The 8,773-nt window shown below is 35.9% G+C and overlaps 1 protein-coding gene across 1 annotated transcript in view; it reads right to left on the bottom strand.

Annotated features, from left to right (window-relative positions):
* ZEB2 (zinc finger E-box binding homeobox 2) overlaps positions 1–8,773 on the bottom strand; it is a 50,794-nt gene that overhangs the window by 2,665 nt on the left and 39,356 nt on the right. The gene's annotated exons all lie outside the window — the stretch shown is intronic.

Genomic DNA, 8,773 nt, shown 5'->3' with positions numbered 1-8,773 from the left:
AGGCCAAATTGATTCCAAACAGGATTCCCTCCCTGCCCCCCACAAAGTTTTCCATGAGATGTCAGCTACTCGTTGAGTGCTAAAGTACTCTTCAGCAGCAGAATGCAGTTATTTCCTTTGGCATCCTAGGCAATTTCTAACCAGTGTTTGGAACTTGAAACCAGTGCCAAGCCTAAACACATCTGGTTGATTCCAGGCCACAAATAGCACTGGAATGCCTTCAACACCTTCCATAGCTGCCATGCTTAAAAGTTTGATTCCAAAATAGAACTGACAAAAACTACTTATCAGTCTGATGCTTCACAACAAAAATCAGAAATGTGTCATGCAATAGCAAGACATATAATCATAACATATATGTAGCTACAAGTTTCATCAATACAAACTCACATTTGATTCAAATGATTTTAAGAATAACAATAATATCATCGACCCTATTTTCATTTGCTAAGTGTCAGGTTGTTAGGTGAAAAGTTTCATTCCATACGTGTTATTTATACGATTTTTCAGCTATAGGTAATATTAGTAATTACATGTCTTTAATGATGTAATTGAATGCCTTCATGGAATACTATTTTTTTAAAAAGCTATGTAGATTTCTATGCACTCTCTCATTAATGGATTCTGTCTTAATGGTGTATCCAATATAGTTATGGTGACGAGGCATGAGATTAGAGTGTGAATAAGCTATATACCTGAAAGGGAGAAAAGAGGTCTGTGTTTCTTGGTGACTGCAATATTATATTGGAAAATAAGAAAGCTAAAATCTACAGGAAGGTTTAAGGCAGTTAATAGTCTAGGGAAAAAAATCACTCAAACCACACAAAAAAGCCACTCCTTGTCCCTTGGAAAAGATGTGATGAATGAGGTACACTGAATAGCAGAAGAGAGAATTCCAATGGAGAGCCAAGAATCTGGAGAGATGGCATGCTCTTTCATTTGACAGACCACCATGATGGAAAGGTAATTTAACATGACACAGAATATTTTAAGAAGGCAGAGATCATGCCTGCTTGGAAGGTCTATGCAGTTGTGTTACAAGTCTGATCTTTCTTTTCTGGACTTGACAGTAAATGAAATATTATCAAAAGAGGATAAGAAGTTAGTAGTTAGTTTGTTGAGCTCCTATTATGTGGAAGGCCTTAGGCTAGGTGCTATATATGATATAAAGATGAGCAAGCTATGATTCCTGCCCTTAACAGAGTTTATAATTTGATGGGGGAGATAAGACTTTGACACAAGTAACTACGATCAAGGATAGAGTTTAAATGTCATAATATACTCACAAAATAGCTCTGAACTGAAAACTACCCCATTTCTACCCAATGCTAAAAGAAGATAACAATTATCTTGATCTTTGTCATTGAATTTTCGAATAAATTCTATACCAATTAGTTAAAGTTTTGTGATCGTGTATGTGTATATATGTGTATGTATAAATCTTTTTTTTTTAAACCTTTAACTTCTGTGTATTGGCTCCTTGGTGGAAGAGTGGTAAGGGTGGGCAATGGGGGTCAAGTGACCTGCCTAGGGTCACACAGCTGGGAAGTGTCTGAGACCAGATCTGAACCTAGGACCTTCTGTCTCTAGGCCTGACTCTCAATCCACTGAGCTACCCAGCTGCCCCCTGAATGTATACATCTTAAGAGAAAGGCTCAGAGAGGATGAGTGACTTGTCACACAGATAACAACTATGAGGGGCAGCTAGGGAGCACAGTGGAGTCAGGAGGACCTGGGTTCAAATCTTGCCTCAGACACTTTCTGGTGACCATGGGCAAGTCATTTAACTCAGTTTGCCTAGCCACTGTCCTTCTGAATTAGAGTTGTTATTAAGACAGAAAGCAAGGGTTTAAAAAATAAAATAAAAAACTTTAAATGTTAGAGGTGGGATCTGAATCAAGGTCTTTCTGATTAGAAATACAGAATTGTACATTTGAGAGTAAGTGATATAAATGTGTCAAAATATGTGGAAGAAACTTTTTAGTCAAAGGTAATATTGGTGGGATTATGAATTAATATCCTGTGGGCACTATCAGACAGTGTAGGAGTGGATACTAGCAGACCTGCTTCCACCCCTTCTGCTCAGCTGAAACTATTGTCTTTAACAAATAACCTTTTTATTTACCAATCTAATGAGATCTTTTCAGTCATTCTTTTCTTAGACCTATCTGCAGCTCTTCCCTTTACTTCACTGTACACGCTTTCTCCTCTGGTTTCTTTGCTCTGACATCATGGATATCCTCCCACCTTGTCTTCTTTACTGATTCATCCTGAAATGTTGGGTGATTACCCCAAGGTTTGTTGCTTGATCCTCTTCTCATCTCTTTGTACACACTCTCTTTTGCAATTTTCTCCATTGCTTAGGTTTCCATGATCGTCACATAGTAGTAACACCTCCACTATATCACATTTCTTAAATTCCAGCCTTTCCCCAGTGCTAGGCTTGTATTCCCCTCCTGTTAGCTGAATACTTCCAGCTCCCTGTAACACTGGTCCTTAAGATCAACATGCCCCAAATGGAATTTAGCATTTTCAGAACACTGGATTTAGAGTTAGCAGTAAGATATGAAGGCTGGTTTTGCCACCTAATACCTGTGTAACTTTGACCAAATCACTTATCTTATTTTGTTTGCAGTTCTGTCATCTGTAAAGCCTAGGAGTTGACCTGAATAACTTCAAAGGTCCCTTGTACATATAAATCTATGAACCTATGATGACACTGCACACAGCCCCTGAATCAGAGTCATTTTGGCTCTTTCCTAGTTCTTGTATCAAATCAATTCCAAATGCTTACTGATTTTACTCCTCTTTCCCTTGATCTTCACTCATACTGCCACCAAACAGACTCAGACTCTTAGTAGCTCTTGTTTTAATATTTATGAAAATCACCAAACTATTTGGATAGCTAGGTGGTTCAGTGAATAGAATCCTGGGCTTGGAGTCAGAAGACTCATCTTTCTGAGTTCAAATCTGGCCTCGAACACTAGATGCAAGACCCATGGCAAGTCACTTAACCCTGTTTGCCTCAGTTCTCTCATCTGTAAAATAAACTGGAGAAGGAAATGGAAAACCACTCCAATATCTTTGCAAAGAAAACTTCAAAAGAGGGTCATGAAGAGTCAGGCATGACTGAAAAACAACTGAACAATAACACCCAGCTTTCCCTGTCCACCTAAATCCTTCATACCATTCCTCAAGCAATCTTTGTGCATGGTTCTTATCACATTTATTACTTTACTCAAGAATGTACACTCCTAATGGGAAGAGATTTTTTTTTTTAATTTGCTTTTCTTAGTATCTCTAGTGATTAGCACAGTGTCTGGTACTTCTAAGTGCTAGCAAATGTTTGTGGAATGACTAAATGACTCCAGAGTTCTACTTCAGCTTTAAGTCACACTTCTCCCATCTATATATACTACATTGCAGCTACCTGGGAATCTTCTGTCATATATTACCTGTCCTTGGTCTACACCAGTGGTTCCCAAACTTTTTTGGCCTACTGCCCCTTTTCCAGAAAAAATATTACTTAGCCCCCTGGAAATTAATTTTTTAAAAAATTTAATAGCAATTAATAGGAAAGACAAATGCACCTGTGGCCATCACCGCCTTCTTGGATCGCTGTAGCACCCACCAGGGGGCGGTATCGCCCACTTTGGGAATCATTGGTCTACACTCTCTCTTCTGTATGCTTTTGCTCATACCATTCCCTATGCCTGGAATGGACTCCCTCTGCCCCCCCCCCCCAACCTTTTCCTTTTGAAATTCCTCCCTTCCTTCAAATTCAACTCAGATGCCATCACTATCACAAAGGCTTCCCTTACCCTATCCTCCCTTTTTTTCAGTCTAAAATAGTCTTTTCCTCTCATATCATTTCAGATAAAATTTGAAGTTCTCTTTTGTACTTATCAAATTCTACCATTTATTGTAATGTCTTATCTCTTTCCCCCAGCTCCATACGACAATGAGCAAGATAGAGGTAAAGATTGGACCTGTAATTTGATTGGTATAGGGAACTCCCAGGTGAGGAAACTCCCTTTACCAAAGTAAGTTGGCACCTTCTCTGTAACTCATAATCTTAAAGAGATGCCTAAAACACTGAGACTAAGTGATAAGTCCAGGGTCACACAAACAGTAGGTGTCAGGAGCAAAATTTGAATGCAGATCCTCTTGGCTTCAAGACTAACTCTCTAATAGACCACCATGTCCTGCTGGCTCAGCAGCTGTATCTCATATACTTTGTGCATTCCTAGGATATCATAAAATGCTCTACACACATGCGCAAGTGCACACACACACACACACACACACACACACACAAGAAAGTGCTTAGTAAGTGTAGAAATGAACTGAATAGATGATCTCTTCTAAGTTCAAGTACAACTAATCAGCCCAATTAGAATAAATGATATTTCTAGCACCTTGCCAGTCATGCTGCTGTGTATAGCTAGCTAGATTGTTTTGACTATTTTGAAAGAAATTTAATGTTAGAATGACTCCAGTGGTCCACTGTGGGCCAAAACAACTACATGATTTAAATTTTTAAAAATAGAAACAAATTTCAGGATAAATGGCCAAGCTTAGAAACTTAAAAAAATACCTCTAGAACCTCCTTTAATGGCTAAATGTAGAGCAAGGGTATCTCTAAAAGACAATAATGTATACTTGGATCTTGCTCTATTTCAGAACCATCTCCTTTTGTTGAAAGTTTTTCAGGTTAAGGGTTAATCTTTTGTTCTAAAATTTGAAATGAGTTAATGATCTACTTAATCAAATTGATTAAGAAGACTAGAGAACTTCAATTTTGCCGTTGTTTTCCAAATCTGTAGAAAGCTACAAAATGGACTACCAATGGAATGGTTCTCTCTATTTGAAGGATAATGTTACTATGAGCACAGGATTTAGGATCCTTAAAAGTAGCATAGGAAGCTTAATTAAATTAGAGCCCATAAAATATTCTGTGGCTGGAGATTACTTTCCAGAACATACTGTCGCTAATACTGTTATAGTATGAAAACATTTATATGGCTTCATGATCTGAAGGCAGTGTATGAAATTTATCTTAAAACATAATGGATTTTTTTCAATGAAATTAGAAGAGTTAAGTTCTAAATGAGTCAGTTTTAAGATGGATGATGTAATGGAAGGAAAAGTGGATTGTGAATTTGGAGTCCTGATTTTTAGCACCAACTCTGTCATTGTTAACTCACCATGGGAACTTGAGCAAGTCATTTAACTTCTCTGGGCCTCAGTTTCCTCACCTGCAAAATGAGGGAGTATGGTCTAGATAATGTCTCTTCTAGTTCTAAGAGTCTATGAATTGAGGAACAAAGCTTTTATTCTTCCAAATCATTTGGAAACTTAGAAAGAAATACTGTAATAAAAGGAAGGAGAACGGGAGGAAGAAAGGAAGGAATGGAAGAGAAAGGAGAGAGAGAGAGAAAGAGAGAGTAGAGGAGTACAGAGAGAGGGGGAGAGAAGGGAGAGAGAAAGAGAAGGGGGAGGAGGAGGAAGAGAGAGAAGAGAGGAGAGAGGAAAGAGGAGAGAGAGAGAGAGAGAGAGAGAGAGAGAGAGAGAGAGAGAGAGAGAGAGAGAGAGAGAGAGAGATTCTAGAAGAAAAGGGAGAAAGGGAAAAATCACAAGGAAATCTGTGAAAGTAAGAACATGGAATAGGCAGTCTTGGGATGACTTACTTATAGTCCTGAATTAGTTACTTAAACTCTCTGTTCTTCAGTCTTATCATCTATCAAATGGGGATAATAATTTTTCTATCTCAGTGGACTATTGTGCAAAAAAAGATTTGTGAACTTTAAAATATCATATAAATGTGAACAGTAACTATTATTACACATACCAGGCTAAAGGCAACATTAATGGAAAAATTATTTGACTCCTATCACATACTAGGAAAGTTCACTAACTGCTATACCTTCTAATCTAGTTTAAAGAAACAGTGGCTTAAACATTCATCTTTTCTCTTACCCTTTTTAGGCTATTTGCCTGATTGAAATCAAGAGCTCCTAGAAATACATTTGTATAGGAACAAGCTTCAGAGAAGCATACAAATTTCTGAATGCTTAAGGCCTTTTGCAGCTTATTTTTTCTTTAATCTCTAGCCTGATGATTCACCTGGAAGCTAAAATGATGTTTGAAATAAATCATATGGCAGAAGGTTTAGGATATAAAAACAGTAGTGTACAACCTAAGAAAGAATTTGACTAGTGATTGACTTAACCCCTAGGCTTTCAGCTCATTTTGAATAAAGAAGACCTAAGGAAGTTAGTGGAGTAGATACATGAGTCCCAATAGTGTATGATCAAAGGAATTTTCAAATTAGTATTTTAAGGGAAGTCATACATGGAATTCATAAGCTTTCTTTGTGATAATTAACTTTTTGGTGCCAGAATGTTGCAAAGGCCAATCCTTTAGCAGATTTTTTTTTTGTACTCAGAAAAAGAAACTAAGAAGCCATAGACTTCAAACATTAAAGATTATATTGCTCTCTTAAGGATGGCTAAAGTAAATTCACTGTGAACTGTGAACAAGGATCAAGTAGAATGAGAGAGACAGCTGGGGACAAAAGGTAATGATAGATTAGTTTTCAACAAATCAACTTTAACATATAAATTTTCCAAAGTAGTTTGTCCTAAAGACCAAATGAAATATCTCAAACACTCTTTCAGTATATCATAAAATGAGCTTAGATCTCCTAGCTACCATAAACCTCACAAAATCAGCAATAATGATGACCAAATGTGAACCAAAGCAGCAATAGGCATCTCTGAATGCATTTTTGGTTAATTTTAGGAATAGATTGACAATAACTAAGTAAGCTAACAACAGGTTTGAGTCTTCTAGGAAAACAAATTCAACAGTACCAAGATAAAAGTACATAGGATTCTGAGAATGTATCATAATTTCCTCCTTACTCCTTTTAAAAGAAAACATTTTAAATGTTAAACTATGAATTCAGTCAATGCATCATATCGATGACAAATTTAGAGATAGTACTTATCTGAATGTTTATTTCATTAGTTTTACTGTTGTTAGCCCTAGCATCTTAGAGACTTAGTTTCCATTAATAGCAATTTCTCAAATATCTTTTTATGAAGGATAAAAATATTACTATCAATTATCGATAACAAACACAAAATTTAGATATTCAATGAAAAAAGAAAATTGGCTAAATTTCCAAATATTTCATGGTGATAGAAAAATGTGTAAAGATCTTCATTTTGTTGGAAACTAAGGTTCAGAGATAAGGAAAATTTATTCTTTGTTGGCTCAAGAAAACAACAAAGACAAGCCCCAAATCCAGCAAGATGAAAAACTAACAGCAGGACTGTTATTGTTTAATTCTAAAATTGATGAATTACTGTCCTATTGATAACTCTACTTCTAGGTATCATAAAAGAGCAAATTTTTATTTTTGTTTTGTTTTGTTTAAATATAGTGTATTTTGAAAAAAAAATTGCCTCCATCTTCTACTTGTCAACTTTTTGGCTTTTAATCTCATTAAGACTATTGACCATGGAGTCAGTCTGTGCTGTGAGAGTCAGCTCTGTCTTACTACATATGAAGGGAAGCTTGAGAAGACCTTTACAGAAACCGTGCTATAAAAGGTAATGTTTGTACATTGTTGTGTTAAAATCATTCAGATACAGATAAGTGTCTTTGCTACTGCTTCTGTTAAAAGGTGAAGTTTAAACTGTGAAATATTAAATAGATTTTTCATAACCAAACATGCTTAAAATATTAAAAGTTAGTTTAATGTTTAATTTAAGAGTGTTAATATTTATTAGGTTCTATAATCATCTTCAGATATTGACAAAAATATTTATGAATGAGACACAAAGATTGGGAAAATTTAGGTACAATGTATTCTCTTGTTATGAACTAAAATTTATTTATAAATAAACTTTTAATAATATTTCTTCTTTCTCTTACTTCATACCCTTACTTTTCCCCCAAATAATTCTAATTGTTTGGTAAATACTTTATTTAGAAGACCCAAATCTAGACCCTTCATTTAAAATCAAAATGTTATGATTCTCTCTCTCATTTGGTTGTGTGATCCCTTGCTCTGTCTACTCAGGGAACTCTCCACCCATTCAGTTAGAGTTCAGGACACAGGAAAAATAACAGTGTGGTCAAGCTGAAAGAATGCTACTTTAAAAATGGGATTCTATAGTTTTCTTTCTAGTCCAAACTATTTACATCTAGACTCAAACTCAAAACTCCATTTCCTTCTCTGTTAATTTCATGAAAGCTATCTCCCATGACAAATATATTCTCTCCTTATCATCTCATTGCCTTCACCCAGTGTTCTATCACCTTTGGTGTCACCTTGAAATCTTCCTTCCCTGATCCTCTCAAGTTTTTTGGTGTTTACTTCATCTTTTCCTTCTATTATATTTACTTTATGTAAATGGTACCCTTATCCAATCTGCCACCTCCAACCCAGAGCATGTAAACTTCTTTGAGAGGGATTGTTGTTTATTAATATATTTATATCCTCAACACCTAGCACGAAGCCTTGTATATAACAGGCATTTACTTAATTGAATTGCTTACTGGATTGAATTCCAGGTCTGCTAAATTTAGTTGTTAGTTGTTTAGTTGTTTAGCAAGCTACTTAACTTTACTATGTTTCCATTTTTCTATTTACCAAATAAGGGATTGGGCTACAGACACACATCTTCCTCTAAAGTTCTATTCTTATCTAGACTCCTAAAAAAGAAGGAAAAGCATACTTGTCACAATTGGCATAGACTTC

Source organism: Gracilinanus agilis, chromosome 3 (genome assembly GCF_016433145.1).
Source record: "Gracilinanus agilis isolate LMUSP501 chromosome 3, AgileGrace, whole genome shotgun sequence".
Taxonomy (NCBI): domain Eukaryota; kingdom Metazoa; phylum Chordata; class Mammalia; order Didelphimorphia; family Didelphidae; genus Gracilinanus; species Gracilinanus agilis.
Note: the sequence above shows the minus strand (reverse complement) of the source record. Positions and strands in the feature narration are given on the sequence as shown.